The sequence below is a fragment of the Candoia aspera genome, chromosome 2 (genome assembly GCF_035149785.1).
Source record: "Candoia aspera isolate rCanAsp1 chromosome 2, rCanAsp1.hap2, whole genome shotgun sequence".
In the NCBI taxonomy this organism is placed as follows: Eukaryota; Metazoa; Chordata; class Lepidosauria; order Squamata; family Boidae; genus Candoia; species Candoia aspera.
In genome coordinates, this window is record NC_086154.1 from 107,046,619 (window position 1) to 107,064,191 (window position 17,573).

At 45.1% G+C, this 17,573-nt stretch overlaps 1 protein-coding gene across 2 annotated transcripts in view; it reads right to left on the reverse strand.

Annotated features, from left to right (window-relative positions):
- Nucleotides 1-17,573, reverse strand: part of MGAT5B (alpha-1,6-mannosylglycoprotein 6-beta-N-acetylglucosaminyltransferase B) — a 264,796-nt gene that overhangs the window by 60,596 nt on the left and 186,627 nt on the right. The window lies entirely within an intron of this gene.

Here is a 17,573-nt window from a genome sequence, read left to right on the forward strand (position 1 = left end):
AAAGAACTGACAGCCTGCCAGTGTTTTGCAAGCTGTAGCATTTTAAGTGAATCTGATTTAAGGTAAAGAAGCGTATTTTTCATTCTTCCTTTTTTTTCCTGACTTTCAGATTTCAGGAATTATGGAAAAGTAAGCAAGATCATCCTTTCCATTAAAAATACTGTTTTACATTTTTATTGGGTTTTGTTTCATTTTGCTTATTTTATATATGGTTCTAGCATTGTTTTATTTGATCCTGTACATAGATTAAAATTTAACTATTAAATGTGGTATATTTATTTCTTGCCCAGCCCTAACTCCAATGAAAAAGTTATATTCATATCTCCATCCATGATCAGCTCATAGCACCAGTGGGGTAACCTAAGAAATATGGTTGCTCTCTGCCAAGCAGTGTAAAATTTATTGGTATGTAGCCATGGCAATGTGTCTCAAATCAATGTTGAAGAAAGCTATTGTTTCTGAAATTGCTGACACACTGGTATTGGCAGTTACCAGGATACTGTTAAAATGTATATGACTGGATAGTACAGCTCTGTGGCAGCCCTAGTGCCTACCAGGGCATTGCATAGTCCTGAGGCTCTGGATATCACCCAGAAAATTGCAGCACCAAAGAACACCGTTGACTTTGCCACACAGAACATCTTAAGTGGAATGCAAGTGGGGAAAGACTGCTCACATATAATACTGTACTGGCAGTTTTAACCGAGCTGCACCTGTATTATTCTGATGGTGAACATCTGCTGCAAGCAGTAGGATTCATAGTCAGTAATAGATACAACAGCTCTATAACATCCTTTGAAGCAGTTTGGACTGTATTGCCATTTTGACCTCCAATGAATCCTTATCTTGTCTATATTCTACTACAATTGTCTGATTTCTTGATAGCATGTAGGAGATGCTGTCCTGGCCTTACATGCTTGAGATCTTGAAATCATGTGAACAGTGCTAGATTTGACACTTTTTGCTTTAGGTCTCTTATAGAGGGCAAATTTGCTTTTCCGTGGCCTTGGTTAGCATTATGGAGGCAGCCATTATACCCAAAAGGTGGACTCCTGGAAGACCTGCTCCAGAAACAAAACTGACAGAGCCTTTCATTCAATGGAACTGTACCAATTACTATCATTTGTAGCCTATGCATCAACAGAGATGTGCAGTGATGACAAAATAGACCATTTTTTATAATGAATTACAAAACCCCCAAAAGAGACTTCCTCATATTGGCAGGTGGTCTAAATGCATAGATTAATAAATTGTGGTTTGGCTGGGAAGAAGCTGTGAGCAAATTTGGGTCTGATAGCATGAACGAAAATGGCTTGGGCTGCTCAGTTTTGCATCATTAAACGCATTGGTCATTTGCAACAGTTTATACCAGCCAAGCTCATTCATCAATTAACTTGGTATTCACAAGCACTAAATGCTGCTTCTATGATCTATGCTTTTATTCCTGATTGGCAAGCATTTCAGGTCTGCTGTTCATGATGTCCAAGTGCTGAGAGGAGCAGAAGGACGGCCTGATCAACATCTGGTTTGATGCAAGATCAAACTGAAATTGAATGCTATATCACACTGCCATCTACGTCCTTGACTCCAGTTGAACTTGCTACCACTTCAGCAACACCATAAAGCATTTTAGATAGGACTGCAAAACAAATTTTGCCCTGCTCCCAAATGAAGGTGATGACAATGTGGAGGAGCAGTGGTTTGAAATCAGAGACCATCAATGCATCAAGAGAAACTATCTGCCTGTGCAGGAAGAAAAACAGTACTAAAAAATGGATAACGGATGACACAACTGACCTGATATAAGGAAAAAAATGTGGCTAATCTTGTAAACCCAACAAAGGCAAAAAAGCTGACAAAATAAATTTGCAAAACTAAAAGTGAAAAGGAGCCCTATGTCAATAACATGGGTGCAGAAATGGTGGCAGCAGCTGGGCACCATGACCAACAGACATTCTTTTCAACTTTGAAAGTACTGTCAAGAAAGGCCAGCTGACCCAGAATGAGCATCTGCAAAGCAACAGGTGAGTTGCTAAAACAACAGCCCAAAATGCTACAATGCTGGAAACAGCATTTTGATTTAGCCTTAAATTGTAATCCTCCAGCAGCATTAGACCAGGAACCAGATGATCCAGGACCATCCTCTAATATTGCCTGTGAATCCGAGCCAAGCAAAACAGAGATTGGTGCAGCTATTCAACAATTTTAAAAAGGGCAAAGCTGCAGGACCAGACCAAGTCCCTGCGGAGGTGCTGAAGGCAGGTGGTCCTGTAGTACTTCACAGGCTATTCTCAACCCTATGAAAAGAACGGGTCCTTCTTGACTGGAAACCTGCTATTTTGTGCTCATGTTTGAAAAGGGCGATAAAACATGATATGAAAATTATTGTGGAATCAACCTCCTCTCCATAGTTGGAAAGGTCCTTTTGCAGGTTATCAGAACATGCCTATAAAGCCACTCCTCATTTAGCGGCTATCTCATTTAGTGACTATTCGCAAATACGATGGCAATTTAAAAAAAATCATTTTCCAACCAATGTGCATGTTTACAACCAAATTTTGTGTGCCTCACAACAACGCACACCCGAGTGAGAGTAACACCAGCTTAGCTATAAGAAAGAACTTTATCTGAATAAGGCGGCAGCAACCAGTGATCTTTGAAGCATCTTTGTCTCTCTCTCTCTCTCTCTCTCTCAATGGTTTGTTTAGCGACCATTTTTCTTCCAATTTAAGGAACAGACTGCAGTCGCTAAAAGAGGAGAGGAAGTAGCCAGTGCAAGAATCCTCCACCAAGAGCAACTTAGTTTTGGACCAGGCCATGGCTGTGTGGACCAGATTTTCACTGTCAGGCAAGTATTTGAGGAGTGTATTTGCTGTGGAGAACAAACTACTGCTGTGTTTACAGAGTTCAAGAGTATCTTTGGCAGCGTACACTGGGACTCTCTGTGGAAAGTTATTTTGGCAACTGGCTTACTGTCATGAGTAAGGATGGCGAGCAGGGGGCTCCTTTCCAGAGTGTTAAGCGCATGCGTAGCACTGAGGAATTGGTGAGCCATTCCAAGAGGCACAGATCAGGCCCGCCTTAACTTTTGGGGTTTATATGGCTGGGTTTTTCCCACGCTTGTTCAGTTTGTTAGGATTACTGTTATGTATTAGCAATAAAACATTAGAGAACAGTTCCCTGTCTCAGAGTGTTTCCTGGGAGTCAGGACACTTACCCAGCAAACTCTTCTGAATCATTGCTGCCCTTTATGGCAGCACTTCTTGGCGGGTTACGGCGTGTGCTGACAAAACTAGCTCTTAACAGTCAAAATAGGAATGAGACAAGAGTGTGCATTACCACCATTGTTGTTCAGGGTGGCGATAGATTGGATAATGAGGAAACGCATCCTGGCCATACAGGAGTTTAATATGGCACAGATGAGCTGAACTTCACAAACACAACGTACACTGATGATATTGTTTTCATAGAGGAATCAGAACTGAAGGCACAGGAGCTATTAGATGTCATAGGCAAAACAGCAGGGAGGCTCAGGCTATGAATTAATGCAAAAAGACCAAGGCCATGTCACCTGATGGCAACAAATTAACCTTCCTCGTAGAGGTGTGCCGACTGAGCAGGTGCATGATGTCATGTTCAAATACCTAGGCTCTTTGATCTCTGTATCAATGATTGTTGTATCCACTAATGCAGTTGCACAAACTGGTGTTGTAGTATCGGCTGAGGCAGTTGCAGAAAATCCCAGGGTGTTAGCAGCAACAGTAGTGCACGTAGTTAGCAAGCAAAGTATTGGCTAAGATATAACTTCCTTGTATCATTATCCCTCCCTATGTCCCTTGATGTCACTTCCTTGCCTGTTCAATAAAAGGGAGGTGCGCAATTGTTCTGGGCTCTCTCCCGCCTAAACGAACCGTTGTGCTGAGTGTCATTCTTCCCGTGAGGAGCCCGCCCGGTCAGACCAGGCCGGTTGCGCCATCACCTGTTGGCAACACATCCCGCAGAGGACCCGCAACGCCTCAACTGGTGACCCCGACGTGATCAATTCCAAATACACGGCGTGACCCCTGTCTAGGGGTGCGCTGCCTTCACTCTCATACTACGCACCTGGCATAGGCTCGCGCATCGTAAGTATGGGCTCCGCACTCTCTCAAGTTCAACGCAAACATAGGGATGAACTTCTCTCATTAGTGAAGAAGGCAAATTGTTTACAAAAGGTTAACGGCACAACTGTATACCCCATGTCAAAGAAAAATCTGACCCTCTTTTTACAATATCTCGATAAGCATTGTCCAGCTTATCCAGCAGAGGGGACTTTTAAGCGTTCCACATGGGAACGTATGGGAGTTTGGCTTCATAAATCGCCTAGAGCTCCACCCGACTTCCTTTGTGTGTGGCGTGCCCTTATGGCAGCCCTCACGACTATATACCCTGACCCTTCCACCCTGCCCCTATTAGACCACGGGACCTCATTGCCACCGCCCGACTCCTTGTCTTCGGCTGAAGCCTCAAAAACAGTCACCCCTAACCCTCCACCCCCTTATGACCCTTCGGCCTCAGGCCCCTCCACTCTTTATCCGTCGCTACCGCCAGAGCCGGCGACAACACCCACTGCTCCTGCCCCAACCCCGTGTCCGCCTCTAGATCGCCACCCCCCCCCCTGGTGTAGAACACCCCCCAGGAGGGCACATCTTACAAGCCTTGCAGACCGCTCACTTGGCGGGCGAACTCGACCCCGATGAGTTCGAGACATGTGCCGCTTTTCCTGTCACTTGGGGGCCCGCTGGGCAGCCGGCCCATTCCCCCTTGAATTGGAAGCAGATTAAGGATCTTAAGGAAGCGGTCCGGAATTATGGTCTTCAGTCCAGATATTCTTCCGGCCTCCTCATGTCAATGTCTTCCCACAACCGAGAGCTTTGTTTGGGGGATTGGCAGATGCTTTTTAACATGATTTTGACCCCTGCCCAGTATGTTCTTTGGGAATCGGAATATGGCAAACAGGTCATTATTCACGTCAACGCTGGCCTGCCCCCCTATGTTACCGTTGACGACCTCAAAGGGACCGGTAACCGGTCTACGATAGCCCAACAGCTTATGTCTGCCAGGGCCTCTTTCCCGCTCATAAAGGAGTGTGTCATGGCGGCACTGCGGAAAGTGGATGACGTGCAGTCACGGCCCGTTCAGACCTTTTCCAAAATCATCCAGGCCCCGACAGAAGATTACTCCTCCTTTGTCTCTCATCTGCAAACAGCTCTCGAGAGGCAAATTGACAACGTGGAGGCCCGCCATGAGTTGCTTTTAAAGTTGGCTTACGAAAATGCCAACTCCGATTGCCAAAAGGTCTTGCAGCCTATCGCTACCAAACCGGGCGTGACTCTGGCCGAATTTTTGCAGGCTTGCAGAATCGTTGGAACTATCGACCACAAAATGGCCGCCCTCACCTCCGCCATTACCACCACACTGCACCCGCCTTCATTTCCGGCCGCTAACGCGGCGGAAACGTATCTGGTGGCCCGCCCTCCAGGAAATTGTTTCAACTGTGGCAAACCTGGCCACTTTAAGGCGCAATGCAGAGCGCCAGGAGGGGGAACCAACACACCAGCCCCTAGACAGCCTCTCAAGCCGAAAGAGGTGCAGGAAGGGCTTTCATTGGGCGAGCCAATGTCGCGCAGCCCCCCCTTCGCCGAGTCAGCCGGAAAACTATTAAAGGGGCGTTCAACCAGCCCCGCCTCCAAGGTTGACCCACTAGAGGGCGCTGTGGTCCCATCCTCCATAGAGATGGTTGCTAACGATACTGTCACTTATTCGTTGCCCGCTCATGTATACCACCTTTTTATTTCGCCCCGCTCGCCTCTCACCTTGCCTCCGGGCCTACCAGTCCTCATATTCCCCAACCTGGACCTTGTATCTCAAGGAGTACTCGCCGCGCCATTTTTGCGCAGCTCTGACTCCTTTTCTGATTTGGCTTTAGCAATTATGATAAATTCCCCGATAACTATAACTCAAGGCGAAGCAGTAGCCACTATGATAGTACTTGATCGCCCCACAGATTGTCTGGCTTTAGAGCAAAATCTGAGACCCACCCGACCTACGGCGACCTTTCAGCTCAACGGCCGCTCTTTTTCTGGTCTTTTAGATACTGGAGCGGATGTTTCGGTTGTTTGCTCGGCTGAATGGCCCGCTGACTGGCCTACCGACCCCGCCCCGGCAGTTCGAGGGGTAGGCGGCACCCAGACTGCCCTTATTAGCACTAACTGGATTGCGGTCACTTCTCCTTCCACCGCTGCCACTGCCTTCATCAAACCCGTTGTGTTGCCACTACACACCAACTTATGGGGAAGGGACTTGATGTCCCAATTTCAGGCTAGACTCATTCTAAAATAGTCTCCCCGTCATGCCTGCCCCCTTTGTGCTCCGCTTGGACCTATTATCTCAGGCGCCCGTTTGGGTAGACCAATGGCCCCTGACTGCCGACAAACTGCAGGCCCTTAAACAAATGGTCCAAGAACAACTGGATAAAGGCCACATAGAGCCTTCTACAAGCCCCTATAACACCCCCGTCTTTTTATTAAAAAAGAAGTCGGGGAGCTGGAGATTGCTGCATGATTTGCGAGCCATTAACGCCATCATCAAACCTATGGGAGCGCTTCAATGCGGCCTCCCTAACCCGAATTTAATCCCCCACTCTTATGATATGATGATCATCGATTTGAAAGACTGTTTCTTCTCTATTCCATTGCACCCTAAGGATACCCACATATTTGCCTTTACTGTACCGGCCCTTAACTATTCCCGCCCCACTTCTCGCTTTCAATGGAAAGTCTTGCCGCAAGGGATGTTAAACAGCCCCACCATGTGTCAACACTTTGTGTCTCAGGTATTACAGCCTTACAGGGATGCTTATCCCGCTTTTTTAGTTTATCATTATATGGATGATATCCTGGTCGCCGCACCGGGACCAAAGGGCACTGTTTTTAAGACCTTGCCTCACCTACAACACATATTACGCCAAGGGGGCCTATTCATCGCCCCAGACAAAATTCAAATTGCCCCCCCTTTTAATTATTTGGGGCATAAGGTCCTTGCATCACATGCCACTCCGTGGCTGCCGGACATTCAATTACCTGCCACCCCGACCTTATTACAATTGCAACAATATTTGGGATCCATTAATTGGATACGACCCTATTTAGGCCTCTCTACCAGCCAACTCTCCCCACTTTTTGCAGCGTTAACAGGAGGCAAACGCCCAGCAGATGTCGTTCCATTGCAATCTACCCAATTGGAAGTTGTTAAATTGATTAATCAGGCCCTGCTTACCAAATGGGTAGACCGCATCGAGGACAACGTCCCGTTTTCTTTATTATTAATTAACACCCTCACATTACCAACTGCAGCTTTGGTTCAAGTGACCTCGTCTCTGTTGATCCTTGAATGGATCCACCTCTCGCATACGCCACGGGCGACCTTGACACCCAAGTCCTCTCAGTTTGCCTTTCTTATTCATAAAGGCCGTCAGAGGTCAAAAGCCTTGGCGGGCGTGGAACCCTCCGCGCTTTATGTGCCATGTTCGCTTGCGACGTGGGAGCTTTTGTTCGCTTCCAGTGAGCAACTTCAATTTGCTCTTGTTGACTGGCCTGGCATTGTCTCTTGCCATCCCCCCCGACCCACGTCTCCAACTGTTGAAGACCACGCCTTTTGTGTGGCGCTCGCCTTTTTCTTCATTACCCCTTTTGGATGCTGTTACGGTTTTTGCCGATGGCGGCAAGACCTATGGCGCGTGCGCCTGGCGGCAGGACGGCCGTTGGCACACCCAACTTACGCCCCCTCAACCCTCTGCCCAACGTGCAGAGCTTTATGCCTCTCTACTTGTTTTCCAAGAATTTTCTGACCAGCCCTTTAACCTCATATTGGACAGTCTTTATGTCTCTCAAATTCTTTCTCACCTTTATGAGGCTTATTTGTCCCCCTCTATTGAACCCACCCTCATGTCCTTATTTTTGTCATTGCAACACTTTATCTCCGCCCGCATCCACCCTTTTCATGCTTCCCACATTAGAAGCCACCAGCCCTTTCCTGGGCCTATCCAGGAGGGCAATGATGTTGCTGATGCTGCGGCTGCGGCTGCATCCTCCCTTTTTTGCCTTTCCCTGACCACGGTTACACCGTGGGAAAGTCACTCGTATTTCCATCAGAACAAGAAAGCCCTTATTAAACAATTTCAGATCTCTCCAGGAGAAGCGACGGCCATTGTCCAACAATGTCCAGCCTGTAGCAAACAAGCACATTCAATTCCCATGGGGGTCAACCCTCGTGGAACTGAATGTTGCCAGCTCTGGCAGATGGATATAACCCAATATGCTTCCTTTTCCCCTTGGAAGTATTTGCATGTTTCCATCGACACATTTTCAGGGTTCATCATGGCCACCCCCCAGAGAGGTGAGGCCGCTAAACATGTGATCAATCACTCTATTCGGACTTTTGCGACGCTGGGATGCCCAAAGCAATTAAAAACAGACAATGGGCCCGCCTACACGGGCGGTGCTTTTGCTGCCTTTTGTCAAAAATGGGGAATCACTCATAAACTTGGCATTCCATACAACAGTCAAGGCCAAGCCATAGTGGAAAGAGCAAATCAGACCTTGAAACATGCTCTCGATAGATATATTGACAACAAGGGGAAAGGGCCCCCCAGCCTCCCAGCGGTGCAAGATATTCTCAATCTCTGTCTCTATACTATCAACTTTCTCAACCTAACCGGACAGCCAGCGGCCTCTGCCGCTTCTCGTCACTTTGCATCGCAACCCACTGCTGACCGTCAACGACCACCTGTCTATTATCGACAGCTTCCTGACCTGACGTGGAGAGGTCCTGTGCAACTCATCACTTGGGGCAGAGGTTACGCTGCTGTTCAACTTCCAGACCGTGTTCTCTGGGTCCCTGGACGTCACATTCGACCGTACTTGGTGAAGTCCGCCCCTCAATCACTTCCAACCCCCGACCTTGCCTCTGAGGTTGACACAGGTAACCTCGCCTTTCAAGATGCTCAAGAGGAATGATGGCCTTGTGTTTGGCCTTGTGTTTCTTTCCCTTCCTTTGTCCGCTTTGGCGCGACCCCCCGCTCATGAGGCTCACCGACCTGTCAACTATACATGGACTGTGCGAGACTTCCAGGGTGTGTCCCTATTCAGCATTTCAAATCGAACTCTTTGGCCGTGGTTCCCTGTTCTTCATTTTGATTTTGCGGAAATGGGCTCTGGTTCCACTGCTTTTATAGATAAAAGCTCCTGTACCCCATCGCCAAAAGAGGTGTCTCACTTACATCTTTATTTTTGCCCTGAGCAGCCTGCGACGCCAGCCCGGTCCAACCAGTGCAGAGGCGCAGGCCATTATTTTTGTCGACAGTGGTCCTGCGTTTCCACCGGTGACATATATTGGGACCCCCCAACAAAACGGGACTATATAGCGATAACGCGAAGCCATGGTAGACCCACCATGTCTTGCAGGGATTGGCACTGTTGTGGCCAACGAAAAAATCCAATGAACATTACCTTCACGTCCATTGGTCAAGCGGTTCCTCAAGCAACATGGCTTGCTGGCGTGCGATGGGGCGGCAGAAGATGGAGCGGTGATGGTGATACCGGACAGATCTTTTCAATTCAACTTTCTATCACTCCTGGGTTTTCGCGACCCATTGGCTCAAACAAAGCCTCTCCTTCCAACCCCCTTATTGTTCCGGCTGATCCCCGACGAAACACCCTTTATAAACTTCTCGATGCCTCTTACCACATGCTTAACACCTCCCGACCCAGTCTCACTAATTCATGCTGGCTTTGTCTCACTGCTACCCCTCCTTTCTATGAGGCCTCCGGATCTTCAGAAGAGATCACCACTAGTACTCAGGACACTGACTGTCGCTGGGGCAACACCTCCCAAACGATTGCTGGCCTGTCAGGCCGCGGGTGCTGTCTCGGCCTCATACCTGCCAACCTCACTCAATATTGCTCCAACTCCTCACGCTGCGATATGTATACATGCTTCACACCCCGCTTCGAAACCTTCAAACCTGTCTGTGGTTGGGCCTCGCCCTGGCGATCCGCCCAGTCAACTGCCAATTTTTCCTCTGCGTTTGCTAATCAATTCTTTATACCAGGCAATGACTCTATGTGGGCATGTTCATTCGGCTTGTCGGCGTGTGTATTTGCACCAAAACTCGTGACTGATAATCATTATTGTGTACAGGTTTATCTCTTACCCAAGATTTCATATCATACTGACTCTAACATGCTTTCCTTTTTTGCCTCACCTAATCCTACTGTTAAACGTGAGGTAGTCACCACATTAACACTGTCTGTCCTGTTGGGTTTGGGGGTGGCTGGGGCAGCCACAGGCATCGCCGGTATTGTGGCTGGTCAACAGAGCTACCAATCTCTTCGTCTCAGCATAGATGAAGACCTGGAGAAGATCGAGACTTCCATCCTGCATTTACAGACATCCCTCACCTCCCTCTCGGAAGTGGTGCTCCAGAACCGCCGCGGTTTGGACTTGTTATTTTTAAAGAATGGAGGGTTATGTGTGGCCCTTCAGGAAGAATGTTGTTTTTATGCTGACCATTCTGGGGTAGTCCTAGATTCTATGAAGGAGCTCAAAAAAAGGCTCACTGATAGGAAAAGGGAACGCGAGGTACAGCAATCTTGGTTTGAGGGATGGTTTAATATCTCCCCTTGGCTCACCACACTTATTTCGGCTATTGTTAGCCCTTTGATTTTGATTCTTATTATCTGTGCTATTGGTCCTTGTATATTTGGGAAACTTATAGCCTTTTTGAAACGTCGCCTGCTGGCCATAGATACTGACATTACAAAGATCAATTTGCTGCTCAAAATCGAGGCTGATGCGAGGCTCTCCTCGGAAAAACAATCCCTACTGGCGCTCTCCTCTGATTCGGATGACTCAGGGGAAGAGTTCCCGCTCAAAGACGAAGGACCTCAAGATCCCATGTGTCACCGAGCCCTGGACTCGGAGGAGGTTTAGCCCCCGGAGACACAGGAATCGAAGGTCTGTAAACAAATAAAAACAGAGGAGATGTTGTAGTATCGGCTGAGGCAGTTGCAGAAAATCCCAGGGTGTTAGCAGCAACAGTAGTGCACGTAGTTAGCAAGCAAAGTATTGGCTAAGATATAACTTCCTTGTATCATTATCCCTCCCTATGTCCCTTGATGTCACTTCCTTGCCTGTTCAATAAAAGGGAGGTGCGCAATTGTTCTGGGCTCTCTCCCGCCTAAACGAACCGTTGTGCTGAGTGTCATTCTTCCCGTGAGGAGCCCGCCCGGTCAGACCAGGCCGGTTGCGCCATCACCTGTTGGCAACACATCCCGCAGAGGACCCGCAACGCCTCAAACTGGTAGTGCTCAAGTGGCTTTTACTAGCTTACAGTGTGCTTCTGGAAGAAGAAAAACATCAGCCTGAAAACAAAGATGAAGCATTCAATGCAGCCATCATGCTAGTCTTGCTCTATGGAGAGGAAACTTGGACACTGCTTACTCAGGACCTGTGGAAGCTGTGTGATCAGGGCCAGAACGACAACATTTGACAGATATACAGTCAATAATCCACAGTTCAGAATGAGGTTTGGCAATAATGCCTTCATTGGCTTGGTAATGTCTGGAGAGTGGATCTGGCAGGCCTGCCTAGGTGACTGCTGGGAGGACAATGTCCATCTGGCAGGAAAGTAACAAAATATGACACACACACCCCACTAGACCTGGATCAGCCAGACAGAGGCTGAAGCATAGTGGTTACTTTCTAATGTCACAGAACTTGCAGCATTTGCTCAGGGCACAGGCACTGGAAGGGTCTCTGCAGGGACTTATTAGCCATGGCTGCCACCACTCCAGTAACGATACCCTTCAATTTGTGTGGCCATCTTACTGGTACTAGAGCACATGAATGAATGAATTAGCAAGGAATTGCATAGATTACTTTATTCCATTTTAAGGGGTCATGCTGCTGCAAATGTGGGACCACATGGTGGCCCAGAGTTGAAGGGGAAGGGCATGGCTATAGAGGTCCACTGTCAGCTTCTGAGCAGGCACTTGGTGCCACACTGTTGACTAAGCTGCAGCCTCCATTATTCATAATTTTGAAGAAAAAAGCACAGCATTAGAGCAGTTGGTCAATCTTGCATGTGGTTATTATGCTCTTAATTATTTTTACTTTCAAGTAAGTGTTATTCCTTTCTACAACACAATGCTGCTTATTCCCAAGGAGATTTTTAGCACCAAGAAAATTCCATTGAATCTTATAGTTGTGATGCTGCAGTGATTAAAATGAGTTGAATATGTGAAATGGCACATTTTTAGAGTTCTAACATACCATAAATGTGAAAACAATTCTAAAGTAGGAGAAAAGTTAATAGTGTGCATCACAACAGCAGTAATGCATAAGATCCCCCTAATTAGATCATGAAGTCCAGTCTATAACCACTAAGCAGGATCACTGGTTCTCAGGTGATCTAATTTTTAGTGCTGGTCAATGCATGAGACAAATGTTTGACTCAAGTAACCACAGCACATCATCATCCTGGCCACAAGTTTGAAAGTCAGAAGACTAATTTCCATAGACAGAAGGACCTAGTTTTATTGCTTCTACTTTCTGTCGCACTCTTTTTATTGTTCCTTTCTCACATTCCATTTGGCTTTATATTTATTAGCCTTTTATACAATCTTTCATCCAGGAACTCAATATGGCATGCTTAGCATCCCGTCTTCCTACTTTTCCCTCATCAACAAACTGTAGGGTGGGCTGAGAAAGAGTGATTGGCCCCAGTTCACCCAGTGAGTTTCAGTGGCTGAAGGTGGACTAGAACCTGGTTGTCCACCTCTTAGTCCAACACTTTACCCACTACACCACACTGGCTGTTGCTTTGTATTACCCCCAGGTGATCCTCCTCAGACATGCCCCACAGCTACTCTCAGTTTGTCCCTTCCTTGGAAGACATACAGTTACTGCTCCTTCACAGGAGGGGGAAGGAACAGGGAGTCTAGTCTTTTCCAGCTCATTGAAATGATTGATATATCATCTTGGAAAGGCAACCGTACTTAAAGAACAGTTTTATCTGAAATACCTATTTTGAAATACTATTGTCTTGGCAATGGTTCTCCTCATTATGTACTGAAAATATTCTCCTAATTTGTTATTTTCATTTCACTGTTATTTCAGTTGTAGGTTAAAGGTAAAAATGCTCTGAAGTTAAGCTTAATTTGTAGTGGATTGCATCCATTCAGGTTTTTTTGGCAATGTTGTTTCCATTGCCTTCTCTGATTTTTTTTTTTAATTTCCCAATCTAGCCAACAATCTAGACCTAGGCCTAGATACAGATAGTCAGGGCAATATTATTGTTAGACGGGAAGGCCTGAAATTCAAGTCTATCTTAGCCATGACATTTTACTAGGTGACTGTGGGCTAGGAACTTTTTCTCAATCTAGTCTACCTCACAAGATTCTAGGGATGAAAAAGTCAATTTAAGATTCTGGAGAAAAGGCATGATATAAATCTACAACTAAATAAATATATCTGTATCTAGATGCACATGCAAATATATGCATGCACACTTAACAAAAAAAATAGAAACTGACATGCCCATTTCTTTTTATTTATACAGCCCATGACTGTCATCCTTTAGATATGTACCCCAAATTAGGTGGATTATAACAAAGACAAGTAGATTTTAATAAGGTCCAGGGAGAGTGCTGGCCCAAGGTTTGGAAAGTCTCACAAACTGCCCTTCAAAGGCCCTCATCATTCACCCAACATTTCCTGCCTCCTTCTGCCCTGGAAAAGGACAAGGAGGGGAGCAAGTTGAATCTGTTCCGTCTTGTTCCCTTCAAAATGCACTAAGAGAGGGCAAGAAGGTAACCATTCATGTGGGTCATGAAACATTTGGATTATCAACATGAAGATTTATGGATTTCTGGAGAACCTTACACATCTTATTGCTCATTGCTCATCCTGAAGGAATCGATATGTCTCTACATATTAATGGGTAGAGGGAAAAAGGAGGTCTCTTTCATCTTCTCCCAGTCAGACTGGAATTTCTAAAAGAAAAGGCTTAGCATTAGCTCAAGAGCAAGTGCTCAAGCCATTCTCTGGGCTAAACTAGGAAACACTGAGAAGAAAACTAATGACGGAAAGGACCCCAATACATTGCAACATAAAGGGAAAAAAGGATCTTCTGTGTACGGATGTCTTAGCTGGTGATAAGTGGTTGCAGCTGCTTCATTGCTCTTGTCACAAAGAACAGAAGCCTCAGCACCACATAAAACACCAAAGGCTGGCAAGTGGCTAAGACAGGCTACTTATGGGCAATTTTATGCTAAATGGCTGGCTGGAAACACAATATGGGCAGAAGGTCTCAGACAGACTCTTAAAAGTAAAGACATGATGCAAACCAGCACAAAAAGGGTTAGGTGACTATTACAGAGGGACAGATCAACCTTCTAAAGCTTTTCTGTTGCTTCTTAAGTAGCTGGGAATACAATACGACAGAAGAGAAAGGAGGGACTGAATCAGAGGGGGAAAGGCCCCTGTGACTCAGAGCAGCATTAAGAGAAGAGCAGGGGTATGAGAACTCTAAGAGTCTGCCCGTATTGTGTTTCCAGCCCTGCAGACTCAAGAACTGCACACCCCGTCAGACTTACAAGGACACTGCTGGCAATGCCTTGAATGGTTTTTAACACTACTACCGACTGTAGCCTAATGCTGAGATTACACAAACACTTTGTCTACTTCAGGAATCCACTGCTACAGCATCTCTAACAAATGGCCATGCAGCCTCTGCTTAAATACCTCCAGTGAAAGTCACTTTTCTCCAGAGGGAATTTGTTGTATTGTTGAACAGTTCTTACCTTTTGGAATTTTTCCAGATGTCCCACCTTCTGATTTAAACCTACTGGGTCTTGTTCTGTCTTCTGGAACAATTATGAACAATTCTGCCCCACCTTCTAGATGACTGCTCTTCAGATAGTTGAAGACAATTATCAGGTTTTCCTTCAGTCTTTTCTTCTTCAGGCTAAACATATCCAGTGCCTCAAACCATTCCTTGTAAGTTTTCCAGACCCTTTATCATTTTGGCTGCTGTCCTCTGGACAATTTATCAATATCCTTCCTAAAATGTGGTGTCTTAGACTGGGCACAATATTCTAGGTGTGGTCAGTCCAACACAGAATAGGCAGGAACAATGACTTTGCTTGATTCTGACACTATATTTCTGGGATTGCATCTACCTTTTTTTTGCAGCTGCATCAGACTATGGGTTTATATTCAGTTTTTGATCTACCAAGACACCCAGATACTTTTTGTATATCTGCTGCCCAGTATGATCCCCTTCTATCCTATACTTGATTTTTCCTACAAATATAGGACTTTGCATTTGTTGAAATTCATTTTTGTCATTTCTGTCCATTGTTCTAGCTTGTCAGGATCCTCCTGAAATTTATTACTGTACTGTCTTCTAATGCAGTTTTTCTCAACCTCAGCAACTTTAAGATGTGTAGACTTAAACTCTCAGAATTCTCCAGTCCACACATCTTAAAGTTGCTGAGCTTGAGAAACACTGCTATGAGGTGTTTACTATCTCCCCATCTAGGTCTTATCTGAAAAAAGATATAAACATATTTTCTAACCTTACATCCAAGTTATTTCTAAATACTGTATATTGCAGCACAAGGTCTAGAATGGAGCCTGTAGTATGCAGCTCAACACTTCCTTCCAGCTTGATGCTAATCTATTAACATATACCCATGAACATACGTTTGACAGAAAAGAGTAAATCAGACACCACATGTGCCCCCAGGTCTTCAGTACCTAGTGCTTTATAGTCCCTTGCACTGTCTCCAAGACTATGTCTGGCTATGTCATTTGTTCTCATGCGGTTCAGCAGAAAAGGATATTTGTCAGTAGGTTTGAAGACTCTTGGGAGTTACATCCTGAATCTGTGTCAGACTTTCCTTGAGCAATCTATCTAGAACTTGTGTGTGTGTGCACATGTGTGTGTGTGAGCCATGTAGGCCTAAAGCAAAGATTTCTTTAATATTGACATGTAGAACTAAATCAAAGGGGTTCTTTTTAAGAGAAGCCTCTTTTTTGTGTGTTAGACTCCAATGACCATTTTATTAGCCATTTTAAGAGTAAGAAAGCATGAGAGAGTTTTTCAAGTATCAAACAGTACTTCAGATTACATGCCAGAAAAATGTGAGATATACAGTATTTATTAGAAGGCCTCCAAAGCAAATGAATTTGTATGTATTAGGGTGAATAATAAAACAGAAACCTCAACCTAGAAGCAAAGGTTTCTTTTAAAATAGGTTTTAAAAGTATACTTGCATAAAACTAAAAATCTCAGCTGCATAACAGACATGAACCACTGTGTATACATTTCACAGGTTTTAGATTCTCTTGCCTGAAGAAAGTACAATTTTGTTACCATTCTTTCATTCATTCTTTCTAATGGGAAAAAAAGTCCTATGGGGTTGTAGAGACATTAGATGCAATTCAAGATTGCACAGGGGAAAGCAGGGAGGTTATCACTATCATGGAGAAGTGTGATAACATTTCTTTCTGTGCTTTCAGGAGTGGAAGGGCAATCTGCTGGGAGCTTTATGACCTACAAGGCAAAGAAATTTCAGCAGCTCAGGGTTTTGTAATGCATAGGGAATAACTAAAAGTGGGAAATCCCTGAAGGTTATCTGAATTGGGTTTCTTGTTGTTGTAATAAAAAAAAATCCCACAGTTGTTCATTTGCCTCAATTTGTTGCATGCACTTGTATAGAGTAGTGACTGGAAAGGTTGCATAGGTGTGTAAAGCAGTGTTTCCCAACCTTGGCAACTTTAAGCTGTATGGACTTCAACTCCCAGAATTCCCCAGCCAGCATGCTGGCTGGGGAATTCTGGGAGTTGAAGTCCATACAGCTTACAGTTGCCAAGGTTGAGAAACACTAGTGTAAAGGCTTGAAAGAATGAAGGAGAAGCTTCCTGGCACCTTCACATTTATTCATGCCAATCCTTATTTATTCCAACAGCTGCAACCTGCTATGGTTCCAAAAGTATGAGTAAGACAGAACTCTTCCTGAAATTGGATTCTCATCTTGCTACGTGGCATTTGGCAAGTCATGGCATCCATTTATTTCCTGACAATCAAAAAAGGTGCCAGATCTGGACACTATGATTATGTGTCCCCTGCTTTCAAAGGGGATCTCTCTTGATTGCTCTGAATAATTATACACTGTATGAATGTAGCTTTTCTTGTGCATGTGTCTGTATATGGATGGATCAATGGATGGATTGATGCATGCGTTTTTACTGATCTAGAAAATATACATAAAGAAACAAAAAAAAAATCAGAATTTTATTAGTCCCTAGTAGAATATAACTGTAAAATTGACATACTTCAAAAGGTTGTCATAAGAATGTTAAGATGAAACTTGCAAAGCATTCTGCAAATTAAATGTGCTAGATAAACAAACACTGTGATCACAAAATATAGTTCCTTCTGAAATCTATTTTCTTTTCTATTTTTA